The 26,994-nt window shown below is 43.4% G+C and overlaps 1 non-coding gene across 1 annotated transcript; it reads right to left on the reverse strand.

Annotated features, from left to right (window-relative positions):
• Positions 1-2,298: 2,298 nt before the first annotated feature.
• Positions 2,299-2,372, reverse strand: Trnat-ugu. The gene has a single exon. It is a non-coding gene; the product is annotated as a tRNA-Thr (tRNA).
• Positions 2,373-26,994: the final 24,622 nt, after the last annotated feature.

The following is a 26,994-nucleotide window of genomic DNA, read 5'->3' on the forward strand; positions in this document are numbered from 1 at the left end:
CCTTATTGTTAAGTCTTAGAATGTTCGGGTCTTATATAAGGATAAAGCTATGGGCCTTCGGCCTTTGAAAATTTATTGTAGTTGTGTTTTTGAATCATGGGCCTTCAGCCGTCTTAAACTTAAAATTCCTTACTTGCCAAATCTTAGATTGTTTGGGCCTTCAGCCTCATCTGAAATATTATTTAAGGATAGAACATTGTGCTTTATGCCTTTTGAAAATTTATTGTTTTTGATTTTTAAATATGGGCCTTCAGCCGTTTTAAAAATTAAAGAGACAGCCGCTCATTTTTGGCCCCTTTCCACAATTCCAACTACCTGTTCTGTCCTGCGCATGTAACCAGGCGTTTCAGCATCCTCTTAACTGTTAGTTTCCTCACGTTGATTGAGAGCACACAAACCTGGAGAGCGAAAAACATTCATACGGCTGAAGTGGCCGCATGGACTAGTTTCATCCAGTAGTCATTTGGCTGAAAGCAAACGACTGAACTAAAAAACAAGCGACTGGCCGATCAGTTGTTACAGCCGTCAGACAGTCGAATGTCTCATCACTATGGCTGCCTGATAGTTGCCGGGCAGATTGAGAATCTAGCCGTCTGATTGATTGGACGATGCTCGGCGAACGTCCGGCTACTGTGGCTGAGTGGACGCATGTAAATAGTACCTAGGAGGTCATCTTGTTTGGCAGCAGCTGGTGATGGCGGTACCATAACGTAGCGAAGCAGTGCTTATCCGACACCCAAGAAGTCGGGTTGCTGCAAGGCTGTTGTAATAAGGACAGTGGATAGTGCCCTGGTTGCTGTTGTCAGCTGTCAAGTAACAGTCACAGCAAGCACTAAAAGTTTGTAGCTTTGTGTTGTAACAACACTTACCATCATGAGATCTATAGTAAAATCATCTGTCATTATACTGTGGGTACTAGAATTGTTTCTCTGGGTATTAACGATGCAAATCATCAACGAATCCATAAAAATATCATCTATCAACGTGCAGATATGGTATGCAGAATTCTAGTACTACATCTAAAACTACACTCCCAGAGAAAATTACTATGCCATTTCACTCAGTTTCCAGTTCACTCAGTATTTATTATTGCAGCAGTGAAATGATTACAATTATAGATAAACAGGACAAGCAGTTTCGAGATACCAGGTATCAACCCTTGTTGAAACACCCATATTAATACGGGGTTTAACCTCTATAGTAGCAATGTAGATGCTTATTCCTGCATCCAGTCGATAGTACAGGTGGCGAATACTGTCCCGTGATACGTTATGACCCCTGTTCACGTAGTTCTGTAAGAGTCGTTGGTTAACTAGTTGCGCGAGTCATTTCCTGCCCATTCATAAACCATACGTACTCTATTAGAGACAAGTCCGGGAATCGTGCTGGCCAAGGAAGTCTTGCAGAGCACGTTGAGTTTCAGGTAAAGTGTATGGGCGGGCATTAACCTGTTGGAAGAGCAAACCACCTTCCTATTGCAAGAACGGCAAAAGAACGAGTCTACCAACACTCCGCACGTAACGAGCGTTAGTTGGCGCCCATTCCAGCGAGAGTTGTAGCTTATCGTACTCCAGAGCTCAAGGCCCGGGGTAGGGCTAGAGTGTCTTGGATGAATGCACTGTAGGAGACAGCGCTCAGCAGGCTTGCATCGTAAATGTAAACGATTATCACTCGCTTGCAGTCAGAATCTGCTTTCATCGCTGAAGACCAAGGCGCGCCATTCAATCTTCCAAGTGATGGTTTGACGACGCCAGACGCAAGTAGATGGGGTAGAGATGTGCGTGCCTTTAGTCCGACTTCCTAATAACCACTTCTCAACAGTTCGTGTTGACACGTCTGGGCTCATAATCCCCCTTATCTGTGCTGTGGTAGCTGTTCTACTCACCACTGCTGCCCTTACAATACTATGATCCTAGCGGGCGTCCGTGCTGCATGGACATCCAGAACCTCTGCGGGTGTGAGGATGTTCACGTGATCACTGATACCACCATCGTTGCGCCACTGTCGCAGCAAGTCCAACTTGTTTGTCAGTTCTCCGGAAGGACTATCCCGCCACTGGAAAGGTCACAGTTTTACCCATTCCAAACTTGCTCTATGGCTACATGAAGCACGAGTGCGTCTCCGTGCAATGGTTGCCTGATTGCTTCACACGTTTGCAACACACTGAGCCTTCTGGCTGTGACACTTCCCTATTACAGGGTAGACACATAAGGTGCTTTGATAGCTATTACAATGAAATGAACACCCTTAGCTGCTTACAGGCGTTGACATACGTCAACGGAGACAGATGAAAATGTGTGCCCCGACCGGGACTCGAACCCGGGATCTCCTGCTTACATGGCAGACGCTCTATCCATCTGAGCCACCGAGGACACAGAGGATAGCGCGACTGCAGGGATTTGTCTCTGGTACGCCTCCCGCGAATCCCACATTCTCAATGTATTGACCCGCACTACATTCGTAGTGCCCCCGCCCATTATATTCATTACTCGCGGCTCGTTGCCGAATCCCGTAAGAGTTCGGGCACTGTTTGTGCATTCGCACAGAAGAACAAGATGGTCAAGTGGCCGGTGAGCCTTAACTATGTATATGCTAAGATGGTATCTGTTTTTTCGGACATGTCCGAACAGATACCCCGTTGACGTATGTAAACGCCTGTAAGCAGCTAAGGGTGTTCATTTCATTGTAATTTCATTCTAACGAGCTGCATGGTCACCGATGGTATCTGCTCTTTCGGTATCTTAGCATATATATAGTTAAGGCTCACGGCCACTTGACCATCTTCTTCTACTGTGCGAATGCACAAACAGTGCCCGAACTCTTACGGGAATCGGCAACGCGCCGCGAGTAATGATTATAATGGGCGGGGGCACTACGAATGTAGTGTGGGACAATACGTTGAGAATGTGGGTTTCGCGGGACGCGTGCCAGAGATAAATCCCTGCAGTCGCGCTATCCTCTGTGTCCTCGGTGGCTCAGATGGAAGCTGGCACGGTAGCTCAGCGTGTTCGGTCAGAGGGCTGCGTGCTCTCTGTAGTAAAAAAAAACTGAGTCAAGGAACCTACGATCAATTTGAACGGATGTTTGTGACGTCTGCCCACACCAAACACAACAAACCATATCGAACAAAACGACTAAAAAAAAAATAATAAAAGATGGATAGAGCGTCTGCCATGTAAGCAGGAGATCCCGGGTTCGAGTCCCGGTCGGGGCGCACATTTTCATCTGTCCCCGTTGACGTATGTCAACGCCTGTAAGCAGCTAAGGGTGATCATTTCATCGTACTTTCATTCTAACGATCTGGATGGTCACCAATGGTATCTGTTCTTTCGGGCATGTCCGATAGAACAGATACCATCTTAGTATATTGATAGCTACGCCGCGATGCTCTCTGTTGGCGGACAATGTTGAAACCATTACTTGTACATCTATTAATCCCATGTGCCATATGCCTTCATCAGATCAAAATTAACGTTTTTCCAGGCGTGATAATTTTTTTCCGGCAGTATATTTCGTGAATTGTTTTTATATGTTCAACAGTGGATGTCATTATGAGCGAACAATTCGGAACACATTTTTGAACTTATTTAATTACCTGTGGAAATTTTATTGACTAAATATTTTATAGAACTGATGATGACCTATTTGAATGTAACTGGTAGTCAATAAAAAATTCCTGGTAATGAAGGGGTTTTTAATTTCATACGTGAGCAGTGTTTCGTTGCAGGAATGCTGCTTGGTTATGTACACGGCAGAGTGCACTCGGGGCTGCGTGTGCAGGCAGCACGAGGGTAACTAACGGCGCTCCCCACCTCCCCCGCTGGATTTTCCCCCCCAAGCAGCGCCGGCTCATTAATTATACAGGGCCTGACGCGCCCTTCGCCCTTCGCCCCCGCCACGCTGCAGCAGGTGGCTGCATTCGCCGAAGCACCTCTTTCGGTCGACCCTCCAGATTCCTTTTGGAACGGCCTCCAGTCACTACACATTATTCAGCACTTGCTGGCGACGTATAGCCTTACCTTCAGCTCCACTCAACACTTTTTCCTTCCTCCGGTGGCCCGTAGCACTGCGCAGTACGTTTTAACCGTTTTATCCACATGGAACTGTGAAATCCTGTGCAAATCAACATCTACCTGCAGCTCGAATTCAAGTGTTAACAATTTTTTTTAACGGTAACGGAGTGTGGGGTTAGATGACACGAGATTAGGTTATTACATTGAGGCTTCCAGGAGCAAAGCTTTTTGGGAAACGCAGAGTCAAGAGACTGTCATTATCTTCAACCATTCCAGTTTCCGCTACGCTCAGTATGTGTCTAGATTTGCTTTGCAGAAAGATTTAAAACTGTGCAGTCTGAGGTAGAAATTAGTCCCACGATGAAACTGTAATCCCTCAATGTATCGTCATTGTCAAAGCTTACCGAACTCATTGATATCTCCTATGACCTATTTTTCGCTCCGATTGCTAGCGTCTCAATATTATCTTGCACTCTGTTCCGTCGTAGCCGTCTTAGAGAGCAGATATGTGAACTCCGTTATAGTTAAAAAGCCGGCCGCGGTGGCCGTGCGGTTCTAGGCCCTTCAGTCCGGGACCGCGGGACTGCTACGGTCGCAGGTTCGAATCCTGCCTCGGGCATGGATGTGTGTGATGTCCTTAGGTTAGTTAGGTTTAAGTAGTTCTAAGTTCTGGGGGACTCATGACCTAAGATGTTAAGTCCCATAGTGCTTAGAGCCATTTGAACCATTTTTTTATAGTTAAAAAGTTGTTAACGCTTGAATTCTAGCTGTAGGCAGATGTTGATTTCTACAGGATTCCAATATTCCTTGTGGATAAACGGGTTAAAATGTACTTCAGTGTGTTATGATGTTATTTTAAATAAGCTGAATTACACTAATATGGATATTTACTTTATTAATTTGCATTATTTAATTTACTCCTTGTCCTCATCTGATAATTTTTAATGTTTTGCAACAAATATTTCTTGTTGGTCATCTTAATACGATGATGCAATGGATCGGGCATCATCGTTGCAGTCTTAAGTGCTCACAGCACGTTCCAGAAGACGTAGCTATGAGCTGCGTGATAACGAAGTCTGATGCCGATTTATGAGCGTCATTTTATTTCAAAGTGAATTCTGACTCTCGAAACTGATTAATCATATTTCGAAGGTCACGTACGATCGTGTTAAAGATAGACCTACTACATAGGCTTCGCTGATTTTCGTTGTTCATCTGATTATTCTAACTGCCCTTTATTTTATCTTTTATATTCACTACAACATTAACAACTTACTAAAGGGAAATAGCGGTTATACAACCTGGAGCTCCACAATCGTTACATGGAAGCAGTGTATATCTAAATTGTGAACTGGCACACTTGAGGTGTTTCGTCAGTACAACAGTACTACACTGTGGAACTGTGTTTTAGCAAGCTCGTTATGTTAATAGCACACCACGGGACACTTGTAGTAGAAACACTGAAATAGGCTGTTGCACTATAATATAGCGTGCAAGGTATTTGGCCCCACTTCAAGATCAAAGAAGAGTATAAACCAACGAAAAGAAGAAAACTTAAATAAGAGACTGTTAATTACGCAGTTTAATACCTTTACTCTACAAACCAACCAATTAACCAAAATTTAAATTTCTATCTTGCCTAGATCTCTCAGGAAGGGTTGACAGAAATACGACAATCAGTTCTATTTCGTACAATCGTTTTTCCCGATGAAATCCTACCTCTTAGAAGACTAGTAACGACGAATAAGTGTGCCTTTGACGCTTGAAACCTTGGCTGCATTTCAAGTGATCCGCAACTACTGTAGTGTAAGGTGTGCATCATGTGATAACTATACTTTATAATGATAATTTGATGAAGCCATATTTATCCCAATTTATGTTATAAGCAATCAGTATACTGAGCATCTACCATTTGGTTTCAAGTGTTACAGAAACAAACACGAACTTGAAAGTATCAAGTAAACTCACTGTACAACTTTTTCCAATCCACGGCTTTGTGATACAGTAACCAGTGTTAAAAATGTGAAAGGACAAACAGTCTCGGTTGCAAAACTGGATGTTTGATATTATTTCTACTCCCATGACACGTTTCGCCTTAAACAAGATGTCTTCGTATCGACTATCGAGATACGGTGTGAAACGCATAGGATGACGTGCATTCAAATGACCCAACAAGAAACCGACGAACTCAGAATTCGAAAAAAAAGCACTGTGCGGCTTGTCTGGAAACCACACCTGAACCACGTCAAAGCCCCAGCAGGTAGCTGCCCTTGTCAATTTTTTGAAAAACCCTACATAGAGGCACACACAGTAAATACGTAGGAGGCACAGTTGCTCATGCTCCAGGCTGTGAACATAGTACTGGGTATCCAAATTTACAAGTAGAACACGATAAGTATTCGCAGCCCATAACAGATCTTCCACGTTTCCAGCGACACCCTGGGTGGCTTAACTCGTCCCTTCTTCAATACTGCCATACTCAATCCTTCAGGTACAGCGTACTTGGCACCTTATGCGTCGTCTGTGTTTCTGCTCCCAGTGACTTCTGTCCCCAATAACTGTCTTACAGAAGACATGTTATCGTAATAAATGGAGGCTAAACTCGAAAAGGAAGTTTAGAAATAGAAGTACCAGACTACAATAAAATTCATCTACACTGAATCGAAAACGAAATACGCCACAAAATACCGATGGACATTGGAATGAAAACAGGGGCCTCATTCAAAGTCCGAAAACCTAAGAATAGTTTGTGTGCCTCCAGAAGATGAACTCTTCTCTGATTCCTCTGCCTGACCTTCATGTCACCATTTTTATATTCCATCTGACTGACTGCTGACTGTCAGCTGTCTTATTGACTTCCTGTCTGCGTCCTCTTCTCATTTTCAAATGGTTCAAATGGCTCTGAGCACTATAGGACTCAACATCTGAGAACGTAGAACTACTTAAACCTAAATAACCTAAGGACATCACACACAACCATGTCCTAGGCAGGATTCGAAACTGCGACCGTAGCGGTCGTGCGGTTCCGGACTGAGGCGCCCAGAACCGCTCGGCCACAGCGGTCGGATTCTCATTTTTGTTAGTCGTCTCCCTCTCTCTGCTTTCCAGGGTGCGGAATTTTTCATCGTATCACATTTGTCATTGGTGTGTCTTGTTTGCAATCCCACACTACGAAAGATAGAAAGTGTGTAATCATGCCTCTTAATCTTCGTACATGTTGAAAATTTCCGATCTTGTAGCATCTCGGGTGTGACCCAGACAAAGTGATCTTCTCCCGCGGTGCCAGTTCCCATCCCTGCTTGAAAATTCCCCTGAATTACGGAGAAAGTAGCCTATGAACAACAAATCCACTTACTTGTAACAGGAATGCCTGTGCTTCGCTTAGATGTCCCCAGGTGCCCATGACGTGGTGTTATCCTCCTTGCTGTCCATCAGACTTTACACAGAACATCATTTTCCGAGTGAGGCAAATACATCAGTTAAGTCTTTTGCAAATAATTTAGTTCCATCACTCCCCACAGTTGTGTTAAACGTCTTGAAAGAAATAACTCTCCTACAGCAACTGTTATTTATTTCCATTTTATTTTTATTTTGTGTAATACATCGTTTGAAATGAGCAGCCGTCCTCAAGTAAGAGTACGTAACCCATTAGCAACAGATGTTATTGATTAGTCTCCCAAAAAATGATTCAAATGGCTCTAAGCACTATGGGACTTAACTTCTGAGGTCATCAGTCCCCTAGAACTTAGAACTACTTAAACCTAACTAACCTAAGGACATCACACACGTCGATGCTCGAGGCAGGATTCGAACCTGCGACCGTAGCGGTCGCGCAGTTCCAGACTGTAACGCCTAGAACCGCTCGGCCACTCTGGCCGGCTATAATCTCTTCCTTAGGGAGTCTGTGGCTGGTCGGGATTTGAAGATCTAGGCAATGATATTCAGAATAGAAGTACACAACTATGCCATTTACTGTTGTCACTTCGCTTGGATATACTAATTTTCTCTATATGTAGGCTTCAAAATATTCTTCTTCAACTACAGGCTAATGTTGATCACCACTAGTTGTGTAGGGGGTCTAACATTTTCTAACTTGTCGTGCTTGTAAGATAATCTACTATGCAACATTTGAGCGTAGTGCTGCTAAAAACGGTAATGCTTTCATTGGGTTCTGTGTGGAACTGATGGCAGAGGATTAACCTTAGAGCACGTTTACTTGGATACAAAGACCATTAAGTGGTAAGTGACTGAGCTTTTATTTAAAAGACAACTTTTCACTTATCAACACAACATATATTACAATACAAGTGTTTTCGTTCACTGGTACTTGAACGGGTATAATCAATGCGGTACCTTTTATCACTAAACAGTTAAAAGAAAATAACACTGTTCCTCTTCCTTTTCTTGGATTGAAATATTAATATTTCAGTAAGCTCTCGGCCGCTTATATTCTGACCACAGTTATTTTATTTTATTTTATTTTTATACAAGTTACTGGCCATATGCCCTCAAACATTGAAATTAAGTCGGCAATTAGAAAACTTTGACTGGCCTTGCTCTTTCGGTAATCAGAAACTTAATCTAATATCCAAAAAAACAAAACAAACTTTCACCAGGGACCTGACCCAAACTGTTGGACACACCACTCGGGCTTCTACCCACATGAACACAAACATAGGTTAGCTCCGCAAGATAAATCAATTAACGTTCTAAGAAATACCATCAAAAATACGTAGCAGCAAGCAAAATTTAAGTGAGAAGGGATTAAGGTGCCTTTAACAGGATCTGCCCTTAAATCAATGGAAGTCAATCTTACAACCGAACAATCATTTTCAAAATCTTACCGCGGACCTGTCCGAGTCGTTCCGCATCTAACGGACTTTCGACCGTAGAAGCAGTTAAAATAACACAGCCTATAGTCGCTACAAGGTTTAAGAAATTCTGAAACATTTACACTCAAAACTCGTCTGTTACAGCCACCCAAAAAACAGTAGCTGTCTATTAAATACTTCAACTCAGAACCTTTATAAAATCACTATAACCAGAGTAGCTTAAGAAAGTTACATGTAATAAACAAGAAAAATGTAATATGTGAAAAGAAAAATGTAACAAAACAGAAAAATAATCACAGCACCAATAAAATAGCTGCATAAAATTACAATACATTTCCTGTGAGGTATAAAAACGGAGGCTGCACAGCATCATTCCTTGCTCCAGCGCTGGCTAAGTCGCACTGAATTAGTGCTGACACCTAATTTTTGGTTTCCGGTACCCACCGGTGCCTCTATGCACTGTAGTAGTAATGCTAGAGAACACAATAATAAACGAACGTCTAAAACAGGGAAAGACTCTGGTTTTGTTTACACTTCATGACAGGCGCACCCATTTTAAACAGTCTCTGCACCTCAGAATTGAACTAGTAATAATTTCAGTAGAATGAACGGAGCTAGGTGAAAAAACTACTTGTTCTTACACTAGAAGCTGATATTGCAGATCAGTGTTAAGCAGCGTGCAAGTGAGGTCAGTACTTCTTAACAGATGGTATTCTACACATTGGGAATCAAACCCGCAGCATATAAAGTGACACTGATGGAAGGTCGCTGACAACGTGGAATACAATAGTAGCTTTACGGAAAACAGTACTGCTAGACAGAGTTTTTTTTTTCTTTATTGTTATTTCAATACCTTACACAAAAGGTGGGCTGGCAGCGGCAATATTATGCCGCTCTTCTGCCACAGATTGAACAAATAGACACAAGGAAGACACAGAAAAGCAAAACACAATGATGGAGAAAAACAGTAGACACTTGAGTAAAAACAATGGAGCCGTTCACATGTGGATCATAATTTAAAAAAAAATAACGTTCAGCACTTGTACACGGACACTGAAACGACACACGTGAACGATGGAGCGTGGGCGGTGAAAACACTAAAGCGCTAAAACGACGGCACACACACAGAACCGATGGCGATGATCTCCAGTGCGTGAATGTTCACGTCTCGTGTGCGAGTCCGGGGACACAGGGTGTGGAAGGGGAGGATCAAAGTTGATAGGAGGGGTAGATGGGGGGGATGAGGGCAGCATCAGGGAGGGGGAGTTGGGGGAAGATACCTTGGGCGAGGATATGGAGAGTGGAGAGATGAAGAGCAGGTGGGACATGGGAATACAGGCGCGGCAGTGGACAGGGGTGGGAGAGGATGGGAGACACAAGCGGGTGAGGGGGATCAAGTTTACGGGAGGTGTAGAGAATCCGTATCCGTTCGAGGAAAAGGGGGAGGTGCGGGAACGGAATAAGGTCATATAGGATCCGCGTGGGGGAGGGGAGGCGGATGCGATAGGCGAGGAGGAGCGCATGGCGTTCTAGGATTTGAAGGGATTTGTGAAAGGTAGGAGGGGTGGAGATCCATGCAGGGTGGGCGTAGCAGAGGATAGGGTGGATGAGGGATTTATAGGTGTGGAGGATGGTGGAGGGGTCCAGAACCCATGTGCGGCCAGAAAGGAGCTTGAGGAGATGGAGGCGGGAGCGTGCCTTGGCTTGGATTGTCCGGAGATGGGGGGTCCAGGAGAGGCGACGGTCAAGGGTGACGCCAAGATACTTGAAGGTGGGGGTGAGGGTGATAGGACGGCCATAAATGGTGATATAGGAGTCGAGGAGACGGAAGGAAGGGGTGGTTTTGCCTACAATGATCGCCTGCTAGACAGAGCGCAGTAGATGCTCACCGTTCACTGGACTACAGAAGTACGGGGTGAGAGCACACTTTCGGTCCTGAAATGGCTCGCACACCTCATGGCACAAGTAACAGATCAAAGCAATGCTGGCCGCTATCGTTCTGCTGCTCCCCGGCATACACTTCAGTGAGCCGCGGGTCCAAGAACAACACTAACCGCTCCAGCCGTAGCGGAAAACGCAGCACAACGCCATCTCCCGGCCCTCCAACCGAGCACAAACCAAAGTCGTCGCCGACCTTGCTGCACGCTGCTTAACAACCATTTTTCCTCGCGTCACTAGTTCCCTTGGCCAGAGTCACAATCAATATCTATGCGCCTGATTGCGAGAAAAATCGATACGCATATATTCTCCATTCTCAGTCCTCAGTCATTATTTGAGTGTTATTCTCATTCTTCTGTCGTTTTCGATGCTTATAACGAATTCATTATTCGGAAGAATTCTACAAATCTACTTAAAACCTTACAGATAACTTCGCCCTCAGTCATGTGTCACCACAGGAAGAAGTCTGATTGTTCCTGCAGATGTTTTCTTCCTCAAAACTTTCTGCCACTTTTTGATGCTTTCTCTTGGTGGTCGACGACAGCACTGGTAATCAACCGCATATTCTTTCCCACAGGGAACCTTGTCCTGTGGTTTCTGTTGCAATGATTTTCTTGTGTGCCAATAGGAAAACAAATAAATTGAGATAACAAAGTGGCAGTAGTAGTAGGTTTCTAAGGGACTCGAAGCTTCAGTGCCGATCTCACATGACTCCTCTAGCTATTGGTGTCTTGCGTAACAAAGTATACATCGAAATTTTTCCAGCTTTTTTAGTAATTAGTCCGTTTGCAGTAACTCTGTCTGCAGATACCTGCGCTCTATTCTGGCGACTGTACTCAAATATTTGCCTGATGGATATAAAAATCACTCTCACGCTGCCATTTAAGTTTCTTATGTGTTTCTGTTACGTCAGATTGAATCACACATCATTCATCCAATGGCATTGCTAATAGTAGCGTCATGTTATGTGGCGAAATATTGTCTTTTCTGGGAAAAAAAGCAGTATACGCTACTTTGTGTATATGTTGATTTTATTAACCGAATAAATTGACGAAAGTCCGGTGAGATAAAAACATCAAGAATTTTTTTCTTTTTACATTCTTAACTGCAAAAATTTTGTACAAAGATCAGGATAATCCTTTACAGCTACCGCATTATACTCTGTGTAATGAGTAAGTTTGAAGTGGTTCTGATTGACATTGTCACAATTCACTTACTTTTCTATGTTTCCTTATTAATGTACCCTGTAAGCAGCAGATGACCACCACTGTACTCCCACATTACTGGACCGTGGCTGAGTAGCTTCGTATAGATTCTTTCATGTAAGACAGGAAAACTTTATACATTGTCACATCACTTGCTGAAAGAAACGAAAATCTTACACGCTGTCACACAACTTTCTAAACTGAGGAGAAATGTTTTTCGCCAACCTTACACTTGTGTGAGTTGTGTTTTTATGCTCAGAAATCTATTTCTGAATATTCTGACTATTGAAAGTCGCAATGTACAGCCTCCTTTGTGACGGAGGTAAACGAATATCTGCATTCTCCATATCGTTTAGGACGGCATATCTTCAGTCATGAACGGGACACTGCAGCTTGGATAGACATTGAGTCTATTATATACTGCGGAAGGTTATTTCAGGGGTAGTACTTCATGAGAAAATAACTTTGAAGATCTGCTTCGTACTGGTCGCACGCGTCCAACAGTACTATATGATTACCGCTACTTGGATACTATGGCCCGTAAGTAGACAGAGGAAACAGTGACATAGCTGCACCTCTTTTTGAGAACCAACTAAGGAGGGCGGGAGAGAGTGTGTTACATCGATAGAGACAGAAGCAGTCCTTGTCTACACGAACAGTTTGCCTTTCATCACGAACACAGTATTAAATCCCAGTACACTGGTGCGCAAAGATGCTGGACAAGGCAACATGTGGAATTGAACCTCAAGAGAAACATTGCAGAGAGTATCTAAACGTTGGTTACTGAGTGTTTAAAATCGAGGCAGCCTTATGACCACAGCGATTTTTTCTCAGAGATTTTGGCAGTGGAACCCTACGCTCTTATATCATATAATAGTATCTAGTTTAAGAAATCATAGACGAGATTATATACGGATGTAAACAGTAAAGGCTTTAATTATAATTGCCTGCGGATAGCTCAAGACCGATTATGAAAGTGTTGATGGCATTTCAGTCTACAACAGTGGCTCACGCTGAGAAACTTTCGTTGGAACGACCACAAAAAGTGCAACGTGACGTAGCAATCACACTATTTCCCAGTTTTCGTTGACATTGCGAAATGAAGTGCACTTCTTCCTTGTTATTCTGAGGACTCAAATAAGTCAGGACTGTTGATCCGCAAGAACAGAGAGTAACACTCCAGAAAGCACCTGTTAGCTATCGTGTGCACATTAGAGCAGATATTCAATAAAGACTCCGTATTGATAGTCTTCCGTATAGCGTTGTGTGATCCTATTTATCCTCTCAGACGAAATGATTGAGATTTAATCAGGCTTGCTGTAATATTTCATTGGAAACATACTAGTCACACAAAGATGTACTGCTCTTACGATAAACACTTTTCCATATTGCGATTTCCAAATGAGGAAATACGTACGTGTTGTAATCAAGACGTACAAATACACTGATCAAATAAAAATCACATCAAGTAGGACCTGTTCGGCAAAAACAAAAGTTTGTAGGCATGCTTCCAAGCCTGAAATATGATACCTATTCTGATTTCCAGGTCACCTAAAAGTGCCGCTAGTAGCGCCATTATAAGGATATAAATTAGTTTTGTTTTAGATACTTGTGTAGCCGCCGTGACGTTAGATACCTTTAACAATGGACGTGGTAGGTTGATGTTAGTCAAGAGCGCCTTTGAAGCTACAAAAGTATCATCAACATCTCACTGAATTCGAAAGAGGTTGCGTATTATGGCTACGAGAAGATGGACGCTCCTTCAGTGATACTGCAGAAAAACTTCTCAGGAATGTAGCCAATATACACGATTGCTGGCAGCGGTGGTCACAGGACTGTACGGCCGCAAGAAGACAAGGCTCCGGACGGCCACGTACACTATCAAGCAGGAACACCATGGTCTTTGGCGTATGGCTCTCTCGCATCGTACTGCGTCTGCAGGAACATTTTGAGCAGCCGTTGGCACCTCAATGACACAACGAGCTGTTACAAACTGGTTAGTTCAAGAAGAGACCCTAGCCAAACGACCTGTAGCGTGCATTCCACTCATCGAAAACCACCGCCATTTGCGACTTCAGTGGTGTCAAACGAGACCTCGTTGGAGGGCAGCTCTGTTGTGTTTTCTGATGAAAGCTCGTTCTGCGTCGGTGCCAGCGATGGCCTTGTGTTGATTAGTACGAGTCCAATTGAGAGATTGCAACCTACATGTCTGCTTGCTAGACACACTGGACCTACACACACACCCATGCCCGAAGGAGGACTCGAACCCCCGAAGGGGGGAGCCGCGCGGACCGTGACAGGGCACCCTAGACAGCACGGCTACCCCATGCGGCCATGAATGAAAAGCCCTCCACGGGGTGTTCGACAACAGGCTAACGCTCGCCAGCATACCGCTGTTGTAATCCAACATGCTCTACGTAGTGTCGACATATTGCCTTGGCCTGCTCGATCACCGTATCCGTCTTCAATCGAGCACGGACGTCACTGGACGGACGGCCTTTGTAGCCGAGCAGTTCTAGGCGCTTCAGTGGGGAACCGCGCTGGGGCTACGTTCGCAGGTTCCAATCCTGCCTCGGTCATAGATGTGTGTGATCTCCTTAGGTTAGTTAGGTTTAAGTAGTTCTAAGTCTAGGGAACTGATGACCTCATACGTTAAGTCCCATAGTGCTTAGAGCCATTTGTCATCCGAAGACAACTCTGGCATCGTCCAGAAACAGCCCCAACTGTCGCCACCAAATCACTGAACTCCATCCCACAGAATGACATCCATACATGGTTGTTTGCATGATTGCTTTCAGCATTCTGGCGGCTACATCGGTAATTAATGTACCAGCATTTCACATCTGCAATGGCTTATCCTGAATTACATTAACCTGTAATCTTGAAGTGTTAATCACTTGAACATGTTATCGAGAGAAATGTATCCCAATATTTCATTACCCTAAATTAAAAATATTTTGGTGTTGCATTTTTTTCCCGGCAGCGTATACTCATCAGAGCAATAAAGGAAAGTTACTTCACAACAAACTAAGATAGAAATCTCCTTACTCAGAGCAACAAACATCGTTTCTCAGTCTTGGGATATGACTAACGCATATGTACTGTGGAGTGGGTTCTGACTGGTGATTTTGCAGACGTGGGGTCAGTTTGAAATTTATTAAGCATAGAGACTTCAAATAACGAAATAGGAAACCACTGACAATAAAACAAAACATATGTTTCTTTAGCCCGAAAGAACTTTAAGTACAGCTAGATCAACCAATGCCTCAATTATCCGTAAAATAATAACTAAATTAATTCAAATTCAGAACAAATTCTATTTCGGCCTACACAGACCATTGGGCAACAAAATAACAATTTACATTGTCTGGCACTCGTCGATAAACATAAATAACAGCCATGGAACTTACGAGGGCAAAGAATACTTAATTTTGTCTAGGATGAATAAATATAATATCTAACTACTATTACTTCCACCGAGCGAGGTGGCCCAGCGGTTAGCACACTGGACTCGCATTAGGGAGGATGACGGTTCAAACCCGCGTTCGGTGACACTGATTTGGGTTTTCCGTAATTTCTCTAAACCGCTTCAGGCAAATGCCGGGATGTTTCCTTTGCAAGGGCAAGGCCGATTTCCTTCGCCATCCTGTCTTAATCCGAGCTTGTGCTCTGCCTCTAACGATCTCATTGCGGACGGGACGCAAGACGTTAATCTCCTCCCCCTCCTCCTTCACTATTACTACCGTCACGCCGGCCACTGTGGCCGAGCGGTTCTAGGCGCTTCAGTCTGGAACCGCGCTGCTGCTATGGTCGAATCCTGCCTCGGGTATGGATGTGTGTGACGTCCTCAGGTTGGTTAGGTTTAAGTAGTTATATGTCTCCCCTAGACTTAGAAGTTAAGTCGCGTAGTGCTTAGAGCCATTTGAACCATTTTTGAACTACCGTCACCAGACAACCGAACCACGATCCCCCACAATACTACCAAGCCATTCAAGCATACGTCTGAATAGCGGCTTGTACAGTAACATATGTAACAGGTCTTACACATGAAAGTAATAACAATAGAATCTAAATGAAACGGGAGTTTACCACATGCTCGATCATATAAAATCTATAACATAATAAAACCACTGGAGCATCCAAATGAATTACGTTCATGACAATAAACAATCAGTTTCTAATTAATGCGCTAAATCAGGCTGACAGCGTGTAATATGCCTGCTCTGCCTCAAAGCACAGAATGTTGCATGTCCCGTGTGCCACGCACAACAAAATCCTAGTTAGCACGCAACACGGTGCATCGCCACGAGTCACACTGCCACCAGAACGCCACCATTAGCTGAGACACCACTCAAGTAATGCTCTTTACAACATGCAGAATCCGTTCCTTCGCCTAAACTGGCACTGCTGTGCATCTGGTTAAGGAAGACAGAAAATATCGTCCACCTTTCCTGACCGTCAACTTGTCCCCCAACCGTGTCGCAAAGCTTCTGAGGTCATTGGACTTGGCTTTAGCAACTGATGACGTCACCCTCCGTCCACACGTCCAGTTCGGCGAGGGGTGCGCTTGCTTAGCTCAAGTGTCCACACCGTCCACTCTCTGGCGGCACCAGTGCCACACAGAGCTCACTATGATCTTTGGCGCTGTAGAAATACCCGTGCCATTCGCCACGACACAGTTACACTGAGATGACAAAAGCCTTGTGATACCTCCTAATATCGTGGCGCACCTCCTTTTGCCCAGCATAGTGCAGCATCTGGACAGGAGAGGGACTCAAAAAGTCGTGGGAAGACTCCTGCGCGAATACTGAGCGATGTTGCCTCCGTAGCCGTCTACAATTGCAGTAGTGTTGCTAGTGCACGATTTTGTGCACGAACTGACCTCTCGATTATGTCAGATAAATGATTAATGGGATTCATGTCGAGCGAACTGGATTGCCAAATCATTCGTTCGAGTTGTCCAGGATGTTCTTCAAACCAATCGCGAACAATGTGGCCTATGATATGGAGCACTGTCATCCATAAAAATTCCCTCGTTTTTTGGGAATATGAACTCCATGAAGGAAACCATTTGCAGCCATTCATGGAAACCAAGTAGCTGTACATAACCATTTCGGGTCAGTGATAGGTTCAGGTGGACCAGAGGACCCAGTCCATTCCATGTAAACAAAGCCCAAACCCAGAATGAGATTTTCACTCTGCAACGGAGTGTGCGCTGATATGAAACTTACTGGCAGATTAAAACTGTGTGCCCGACCGAGACTCGAACTCGGGACCTTTGCCTTTCGCGGGAAAGTGCTCTACCATCTGAGCTACCGAAGCACGACTCACGCCCGGTACTCACAGCTTTACTTCTGCCAGTATCTCGTCTCCTACCTTCCAAACTTTACCGGGCGTGAGTCGTGCTTCGGTAGCTCTGATGGTAGAGCACTTGCCCGCGAAAGGCAAAGGTCCCGAGTTCGAGTCTCAGTCGGGCACACAGTTTTAATCTGCCAGGAAGTTTCATATCAGCGCACACTCCGCTGCAGAGTGAAATTCTCATTCTGGAAACATCCCCCAGGCTGTGGCTAAGCCATGTCTCCGCAGTATCCTTTCTTTCAGGAGTACTAGTTCTGCAAGGTTCGCAGAAGAGCTTCTGTAAAGTTTGGAAGGTAGGAGACGAGATACTGGCAGAAGTAAAGCTGTGAGTACCGGCCGTGAGTCGTGCTTCGGTAGCTCAGATGGTAGAGCACTTGCCCGCGAAAGGCAAAGGTCCCGAGTTCGGGTCTCGGTCCGGCACACAGTTTTAATCTGCCCGGAAGTTTCATATCAGCGCACACTCCGCTGCAGAGTGAAAATCTCATTCTGGAAACATCCCCCAGGCTGTGGCTAAGCCATGTCTCCGCAGTATCCTTTCTTTCAGGAGTGCTAGTTCTGCAAGGTTCGCAGAAGAGCTTCTGTAAAGTTTGGAAGGTAGGAGACGAGATACTGGCAGAAGTAAAACTGTGAGTACCGGGCGTGACTCGTGCTTCGGTAGCTCAGATGGTAGAGTACTTGCCTGCGAAAGGCAAAGGTCCCGAGTTCGAGTCTCGGTCGGGCACACAGTTTTAATCTGCCAGGAAGTTTCAAAGCCCACACCATTATAGTCACGACCAGCTTGCACAGTGCTATATTGACGACTTGGATCCATGCCTTCGTGTGGTCTGTACCACATTCGCATCCTATCATCAGCTCTTACCAACTGAAATAGGGACACGTCTTATGAGTCCACAGCTTTCCAGTCGTTTAGGGTGCAATCGCCATCGATACGAGCCCAGGAAAGGCGCTGCGGGCGATGTCGTGCTGTTTTGAAAGACACTCACGTCGTTCTTCTGCTCGCATAGCCTATTAGTGGCAAATTTCGCCCCACTGTCATAACGTACACGTTCGTCGTACTCACCACATTGATTTCTGCGGGTTTATCACGCTGTATTGCTTGTCTGATAGCAGTGCCAATTCTACGCAAACGCCGCTGTTCTCGGTCGTTAAGTGAAAGGCGTCGGCCATTGCACTGCCTGTGGTGAGAGGTAATGCCTGAAATTTGTTATGTCGGCACACTCTATCTCGGCACACTTTATCTCGGCACACACGTACCACTGTGGGTCTCGGAATACTGAATTCCCCAACAATTTTCGAAATGGAATGTCGCATGCGTCTAGCTACAACTACCATTTCGCGCAGAAAGTCTGTTAATCCCCTTCGTGCGGCCTTAATCATGTCTCAAACCTTTTCACATCAAGTACAAAAGGCAGCTCCGTCTATGGCCTGCCATTTTATACCTTGAGTACGCGATACTACCGCCATCTGTATATATGTATATCGCTAACCCATGACTTTTGTCACTTTAGTGTGTGGATTATATACTTATTATTTTCATTAGGGACTCGATCTAACCACCCAATTTTCAGCATTGCTTCTATAGCAAGACATTTCAAAAGGTCAGTTCTCTACTCGCCTGTACCATGTATCGTTCATGTTTTATTTAGGTGCACGAAATAAACACTTTGAACAGTATTTAAAGAACTGTGACTCACGCCCGAACAACAGGGACTTACATGCATTGAGAATAGAAAATAGTGCATTGAAAATGGCTAGCTACAAGCCGAAATCTGAATTTGCGTAATAAAATCTAGAAAACGACGACTGATTGGTGCACTCTATAATTTATAAGTCACATTACAATCGTTGAGTGCATCCACTTTCCGAATGGAAGGTAAGCTGCCTTTGAAAATAGACTTCCTATTGCTGTTACTTACTTATTCGATGTTACCATGGGTGTATTTTATCGAACTTCTATTGTTTCTGGCATTGTAGCGATAGTCTCTAAGACTCGTCAGGCGCATTTTCTCTGTTGGTTCGGGAGATGGTTGCAATTTCGGTTTTTCTATGTGCAGCTGTAGTCGACCTAAAAAAATACTGCACACCAACTCATTCATGTGACGTCTAGTGCCAATGGAAAGCGATATTTGCTTCCCGTTACGAACTAAATTGTTCCTAAATCGGTATTTTAAGTGGCTGTTCGAAGCAATACTGACCCTACGTCTTATCTTAGAAGATAGATTAAGAAATGGCAAACCTGCGTTTCTAGCATTTGTAGACTTAGAGAAAGCTTTTAACAATGTTGACTGGAATACTCTCTTTCAAATTCTGAAGGTGGCAGGGGTAAAATACAGGGAGCGAAAGGCTATTTACAATTTGTACAGAAACCAGATGGCAGTTATAAGAGTCGAGGGACATGAAAGGGAAGCAGTGGTTGGGAAGGGAATGAGACAGGGTTGCAGCCTTTCCCCGATGTTATTCAATCTGTATATTGGGCAAGCAGTAAAGTGAACAAAAGAAAATTTCGGAGTAGGTATTAAAATCCATGGACAAGAAACAAAAACTTTAAGGTTCGAAGATGACATTGTAATTCTGTCAGAGACAGCAAAGGACTTGGAAGAGCAATTGAACGGAATGGACAGTGTCTTCAAAGCAGGAAAAAAAATGGTTCAAATGGCTCTGAGCACTATGGGACATAACATCTGAGATCATCAGTCCCGTAGAACATAGAACTGCTTAAACCAAACTAACCTAAGGACATCACACACATCCATGCCCGAGGTAGGATTCGAACCTGCTACCGTAGCAGTCGCGCGGCTCCGGACTGAAGCGGCTAGAACCACTCGGCCACCGCGGCCGGCTTTAAAGGAGGACATAAAATGAATATCAACAAAAGCAAAACGAGGATAATCGAATGTAGTCGAATTAAGTCGGGTGAGGGAATTAGATTAGGAAATGAGACACTTAAAGTAATAAAGGAGTTTTGCTATTTGGGGAGAAAAATAACTGATGATGTTCGAAGTAGAGAGGATATAAAATGTAGACTGGCAATGGCAAGGAAGCGTTTCTGAAGAAAATAAATTTGTTAACATCGAATACAGACTTAAGTATCAGGAAGTCGTTTCTGAAAGTATTTGTATGGAGTGTAGCCATGTATGGAAGTGAAACGTGGACGATAAATAGTTTCGACAAGAAGAGAATAGAAGCTTTAGAAATGTGGTACTACAGAAGAATGCTAAAAATTAGATGGGTAGATCACGCAACTAATGAGGAGGTATTGAATAGCATTGGGGAGAAGAGGAGTTCGTGGCACAACTTGACTAGAAGAAGGGATCGGTTGGTAGGACATGTTCTGAGACATCGAGGGATCACAAATTTAGCATTGGAGGGCAGCGTGGAGGGTAAAAATCGTAGAGGGAGACCAAGAAATGAATACACTAAGCAGATTCAGAAGGATGTAGGCTGCAGTAGGTACTGGGAGATGAAGAAGCTTGCACAGGATAGAGTAGCATGGAGAGCTGCATCAAACCAGTCTCAGGACTGAAGACCACCACAACAACAACAACAACATTCGAAGCGGTCCCAGACTAGTGCAGTACAATACTAACAGTATGCATTAACAGGGACACTGAAACACAAAGAGTAACCAGCACTCCTACGGCGATTTGCATGCCGTCCTTCCCCGCGATGTCTGCCACCGCCTTGCAGCAGTGCTTCTCATTATCTGTTGGAGTACTGGTTAATATTTGTGTCTTCCTGTCGCTGTTAGTAAAAAATGGCTCTGAGCACCATGGGACTTAATTTCTACGGTCGTCAGTCCCCTAGAACTTAGAACTACTTAAACCTAACTAAGCTAAGGACAACACACACATCCATGCCCGAGACAGGATTCGAACCTGCGACCGTAGCGGTCGGGCGGTTCTAGACTGCAGCGCCTAGCGCTGTTAATATATTTTGACAAAACTACTGTAGCGCTAGACTAAAGTCGGACCGCTCTAACGTGTGAGCACACAAATTTTCTCTTTAACACTGATCGTCGTCTAAAACACGTAATGAGCACTGTTTGTTTCGGTCGACGCCGTCTACACATTGCTAATTAAAAATTACAAAAATCTGTCGAAACACCAGAGAAAATTCGCCTGACGACTTTTAGGAGAGGCACCCTGTATATTTTATATTCACTTCGTTTCTTTTGTCGCCATTTATTTTGCTCTTCAAACAACAAAGCTCTTCTACTACTCTTAGCTTCTCATTTTATTAACTACTTCCTTCAGCATCACCTGAGTAACTCTGTTCGGGTCAATTATCCCTGTTTTAATTATGTTCATGTTGTACCCTTCTTTCAAAACACTGTCTATTCCACTTCATTATCTTCCAAGTGGTTCCCCTTTCATAACATATTCAAAATGTCATCAGCCGTTCCTTACAGTCTCTGTTTACTGTTACTCAGCTGCTGTCTGTTAATATTATGCTAGTTGATTACTTTTAATACTTCATTTACGTAGTCTATACCATCGGTTAATTATGAATGTATGCAATCTATATCATCAGTTGGTTGTTGCTTGTTGTAAACATTGTTACAAGAGCATTGCAAGTGTAACCTGACTCGAGATTATCAGTAATTTCACATAGCTACGAGTATTTGCGGTACTATTGTATTTGTACACAATGAGAAATCTATTACCACATCCTTTTTAAAAAAAAAATTGTGTGTGAAATCTTATGGGACTTAACTGCTAAGGTCATCAATTCCTAAGCTTACACACTACGTAACCTAAATTATCATAATGACAAACACACACACTCATGCCCGAGGGAGGACTCGAACCACCACCGGGACCAGCCGCACAGTACCACATCCTTAATGAAGCTATTTGTATGACCCTAAAATTGATAGCGTTCCTTGACCAACAGACAATTGCAATGAGGAACTGCATTAGACAACAAAAACTAGAATTTTACAGAAATCACAGTTTTGGTTTCGCTTGTGTTAAATTGTAAGTGATTAAGAACAATGATTTGATCAATATTTTGTTAAAGCAGAACTACCTAAAATTCTGCGCTCTGAAGAGTGATGGTAGCGGAGCGGCAGTGCCAGCAGCTGGCTGGCTTTTCGCCTCAAAAGGCCGAGGTGAAGCCTCGAAAGATTTAATTTCCGGGGCGAGAGCTCCGATCGACGGATTTCCTTCTCGTGGTTTTCGGCGTCAGCACGACGAAGGGATAGTAGTAGCTGTTGAAATCAATTCTCCCTCAATGTTTGGGTTTCCAAGGTTTAACAGTGCAAATAATTTAAGCGTACTGAACAGTACTTTCGATGCTGGACCACATATCGTGTGCAAGACTATGTATCATGTGACGTAGCTGCAGCAATAATTTACTAACATGCAGTTGTAACGAAATTTAGACACACTTTCTGCAGCTAGTGACTTTGGTGAACAGCCTGCCGCTAAAGAATCGCCATTCGAATCCAGGCTAGACCTTTCGGCTATGGACAAACATATTATCGACATGTCAGTCTAGAGACAGAGATTAGTGATAATGAACTCATCTAAGTGACGATAGTTACTAAAGTTAATAAATCTGTCAACAAAGCTAGCTCAGTGATTATACTGTAAAGTACAGATAAGGAGTTGTTAGCAGATTATTTGGACAATGAAGATAGTGAGAAATTATGCACAACGTCCCAATTGATTGCCAGTCACGCTATGCAGTACTATGTGCAGAAGAAGTGGACTAAGGACGAAGTAGACCCCTCGAAGTGTAGTAACAAAATTCGAAAAATCCTGAGGGAGCATGGATTGTAGGACTCTCGTGTAAAGAAGGGACCTGCAAATTTCGACAGCCAAAACGGTAGTAGATATTCGTGTCCCTGTAAAAAGATCGATGCGCGAAGCGTAAAACAATTTTCACCCTCATACCGTAGCGAAGAATCTCGCCGAGAACCCAAGAAAATTCGCGTCCTACATAAAATTCAAGTCATGTATCCAGCCATTCGTCGACCAGTGTGTTTTGGCAATTTTTTTTATATTTAGTCATCAATCTTTTGACTAGTTTGATACAACCCACCACGAATTTCTCTCCTGTGTCATCCTTCCCATCTCAAAGTAGCAATTGCAAACTACGTTCTCAGTCATTTTCTAGGCGTCTTCCTCTTTCATTTTTACGCCGTACATCTCCCTCATTGATTGCCTGATATCTTAACAGGTGACTTATCATTCTGTCCCTTCTTCTTGCGAGTGTTATCCGTTTATTCCTTTCCTCGCCAAGTCTGCGCAGAACCTCCTCATTCCTTATCTTATCAGTTCACGTAATTTTCAACATTCGTCCGTAGCCCCACATGTTTAGGTTGCATTAATCGCGAATCTCTCATCCAGTGCAATGTCCAAAGTGACTGGAGCAAAGCGCAGGTGACTCCTGTGTATAAGAAGTGAAAAAGAAAGGACCCGCAAAATTACAGACCAACAGCCTGAACATCGATGTGCTGCAGAATTCTTGAACGTGTTCAAAGTTCGAATGTGATAGATTTCCTTGAGACGGAAAATTTCTGTCCCCTGATCAGTACGGATTTGGAAAGTAATACTGTCGCCAAACTCAGTAAGTCATTTTCTTGACAAATATCCTATGAACCGTGGATGAATGATAACAAGCAAATTCGATTTCCTATATTTTAGGGTACCGTTTTAGACGGTGCCACACTGCAGACTGCTAACGAAGGTCTGAACGTACGGAACAAATTTCCAGATATGTGAGTGTCTCAGAGATATATTAAGTAACAGAACCCAGCACGCTGTCGTCGATGACAATTTTCCATCAGTCAAGGGTACTGTCAGGAGTGCCCCATGGAGGTGTGGCAGGATCGCTCTTGTTCTCTGTATCATACATGATCTGTCGGACATGGTGAGCAGCAATCGACGCCTGATTACGCTATGGTATTCGGGAAGGTGTCACCGTTGAGTGCCTCCAGAACGATACACGATCAGACAGTATTTCTATTTCGTGTGATCAGTGGCAGCTTGCTATAGAGGTAGATGGTTCGAATGACTCTGAGCACTATGGGACTTAACTTCTGAGGTCATCACTCCCCTATAACTTAGAACTACTTAAAGTAACCTAAGGACGTCACACACTTCCATGCCGGAGGCAGGATTCCAACCTGCGACCGCAGCGGTCTCGCGGTTCCGGGCTGAAGCGCCTAGAACCGCTCGGCCACATCAGCCAGGAATGAAAGTAGAAAAATGAATAGGTTAATACAGGTGAGTAGGAATAACGATACCGTAATAACTAAATACAGCATTAGTAAAGTGCTGTTTGACACAGTCACGCCGATTAAATACCTATGCGTAACGTTGCAAAGCGATATCAAATGGAACGACGATAAGGACCGTAGTGGTGAGGCAAATGATCGTCTTCGGTTTATTGGGAGAGTTTTAGGGCAGTGAAAGTGATCTACAAAGGAGACTGCATTTGTAGAATACTTGTGCGACCGATTATTCTTGAGTACTGCTCGAGTGTTTAAGATCCCCATCAGGACAGATTAAAGGAAAACATAGAGGCAGTTCAAAAGGGTGCTGTTAGATTTTTTACCGGTAGGTCTGATCTAAACGTCAGTGTTACTGAGATGCTTTGTGGATTGCAAATAAATCCCAGGAGGAAAGATGACGTTCTTTTCGTGAAGCACTATTGAGAAAATTTAGAGAACAAGCATCTAACTGCAGAACGATTCTTCTGCCACGAACGTGTAGGCCTACTTTACGTAAAGACCGTGAAGACAGGATAAGAGAAAACAGAGCTTCTACTGAGGCCTACAAACATTTACTTCTCACTCGCTTCAGTTGCGAGTGGAACAGGAAAGGAAATGACTAGTAGTCGTATATGGTAACATGTTCTGTACGTGGGTATATTGTATCTAGATACAACAAAATGATTGTGAATGAGCCGAATGATTACATAGCAGGCCTAATTAATGTACTTAGTATATCGCAAAGAAGACGTAGGCAACTAGAAAATGAAGTTAAATTTCGTGACAACAGTTATTCATATCGTATAAAAGTGAAGAGTGAGAATCTAAAGCCTTTACATCTTTTCATGGAATATCTAAAAATTTAGAAGTAACACAACGTTACCCGAAAAAAAAGTGTGAGTCCTACCAACACATTAGTTCATTTAAAGGCGAATGAAGCCATTACAGCTTGAAAACCTCTAAGAAAGTGTATCTCCAACCAGATCTAAACATCAGTAAGATGTATGAGTTACATAAGAAATCATACCCTACTAAACCTGTGTCGTATGAAAAATATAAACTTGTTTTCAATACAGAATTTAACGTCGGTTTTGGGTACCCTAGAATGGACACTTGTAGTTAATGTGACAGGCATGCTGGCGAAATTCGAGCTGTTGAAGATGCTTTGAAATCGTACCCGGAAATTAGCTCATAAATGGCGAGTCCAGAAAAAGTCAATCAACTGTCAACAGTGAAAAAACTTCACTCATTAAAATCTCGCATGTTTTATATTCGTAAAAGAAGTTCTAAAGCAAACAACAGGGCATCAAAAGAATGTGAAATTATTACTGTGGGTATCCAGAAGAACTTACCTATCCCCAACATCACAATTAACGACGTGTACTACTTTGTACATGTTTCATATTCATATATTGTCAACCGATGAATCATATTTCATCGTGTATGATGAAACAGTGGCCTACAAAGAGTCAAACGAGATCTCTTACTTTTTATTTTGTGACAACAATTCTTGATCCCTCTTTTAGAAAATTAGATGTATTTTCCGACTCTTGTGGGGGGCAGAACAAGAACTGGATTATTTTCCGTCTGCTGCATTGCATCATCATGACGTCAAAGAGATCTGAGCATGTGAAAATGAGTTTTCCAATCCGTGGCCACTCATTTCTTGAATGTGGTCGTAACATGGCCAGTATCAACCAAAAAATGGTTTGAAATGCCCAAAGACTGGATAGAGGAAATAAAGAGTGCATGAACAAAAGCCTCACGTTTTCACGTTGTCGAAGCAGACAAGAAGTTTGCGAGAGATTGGTCTACACACCTCGATCAGTTATATTTCAAGAAATGCCCATTTCCTTGCAGACCAATAAGAGAATTAGTGGCTGCTAAAGAGCGTCCCCGATTCTTGGAATACAGAAGTATTTTCATTGCCATTGGACTCGCCATGTTATCACCGAGCCACTTACGGTTCCAACAGAACAACCTCAGCCTCAAGGAGAGTTCTTTATACCCGTCTCTGCATGTAAGGGTGAATGTTTTCTGTTTCATCCTTATTTTTATCGCCATTTTTATTGTATAATTTACTTGAAACAGTTTTTATTTTAAATTTTATAAACTACTACACCTACATTTACTTTCTAAAAAACATACAAGAAGGTAATTTTGCTGTAGGTGCACAACCCATTACTTATGACAAGTATGCAGACGTACAAGAATTAAAAATGTTTTCCGGAGAAGAGGCTACGCAGTTTCTTTCCCAGCAGCAAAACTGGAAAAAGGACAAAAGTGTAACAAGAAACTGTGTCGTCAAGATGACAGTGTTTCTCCAAAACCAATAAGTGCAAGAGCGGATATGAATAAACAATGAATGAACATAGTTTACAAAGAAATTGTTTGGATCTGAAAAGTTTTGTTCTGTTTGTAAGGAATTA

The sequence above is a fragment of the Schistocerca piceifrons genome, chromosome 6 (assembly GCF_021461385.2).
Source record: "Schistocerca piceifrons isolate TAMUIC-IGC-003096 chromosome 6, iqSchPice1.1, whole genome shotgun sequence".
Taxonomy (NCBI): Eukaryota; Metazoa; Arthropoda; class Insecta; order Orthoptera; family Acrididae; genus Schistocerca; species Schistocerca piceifrons.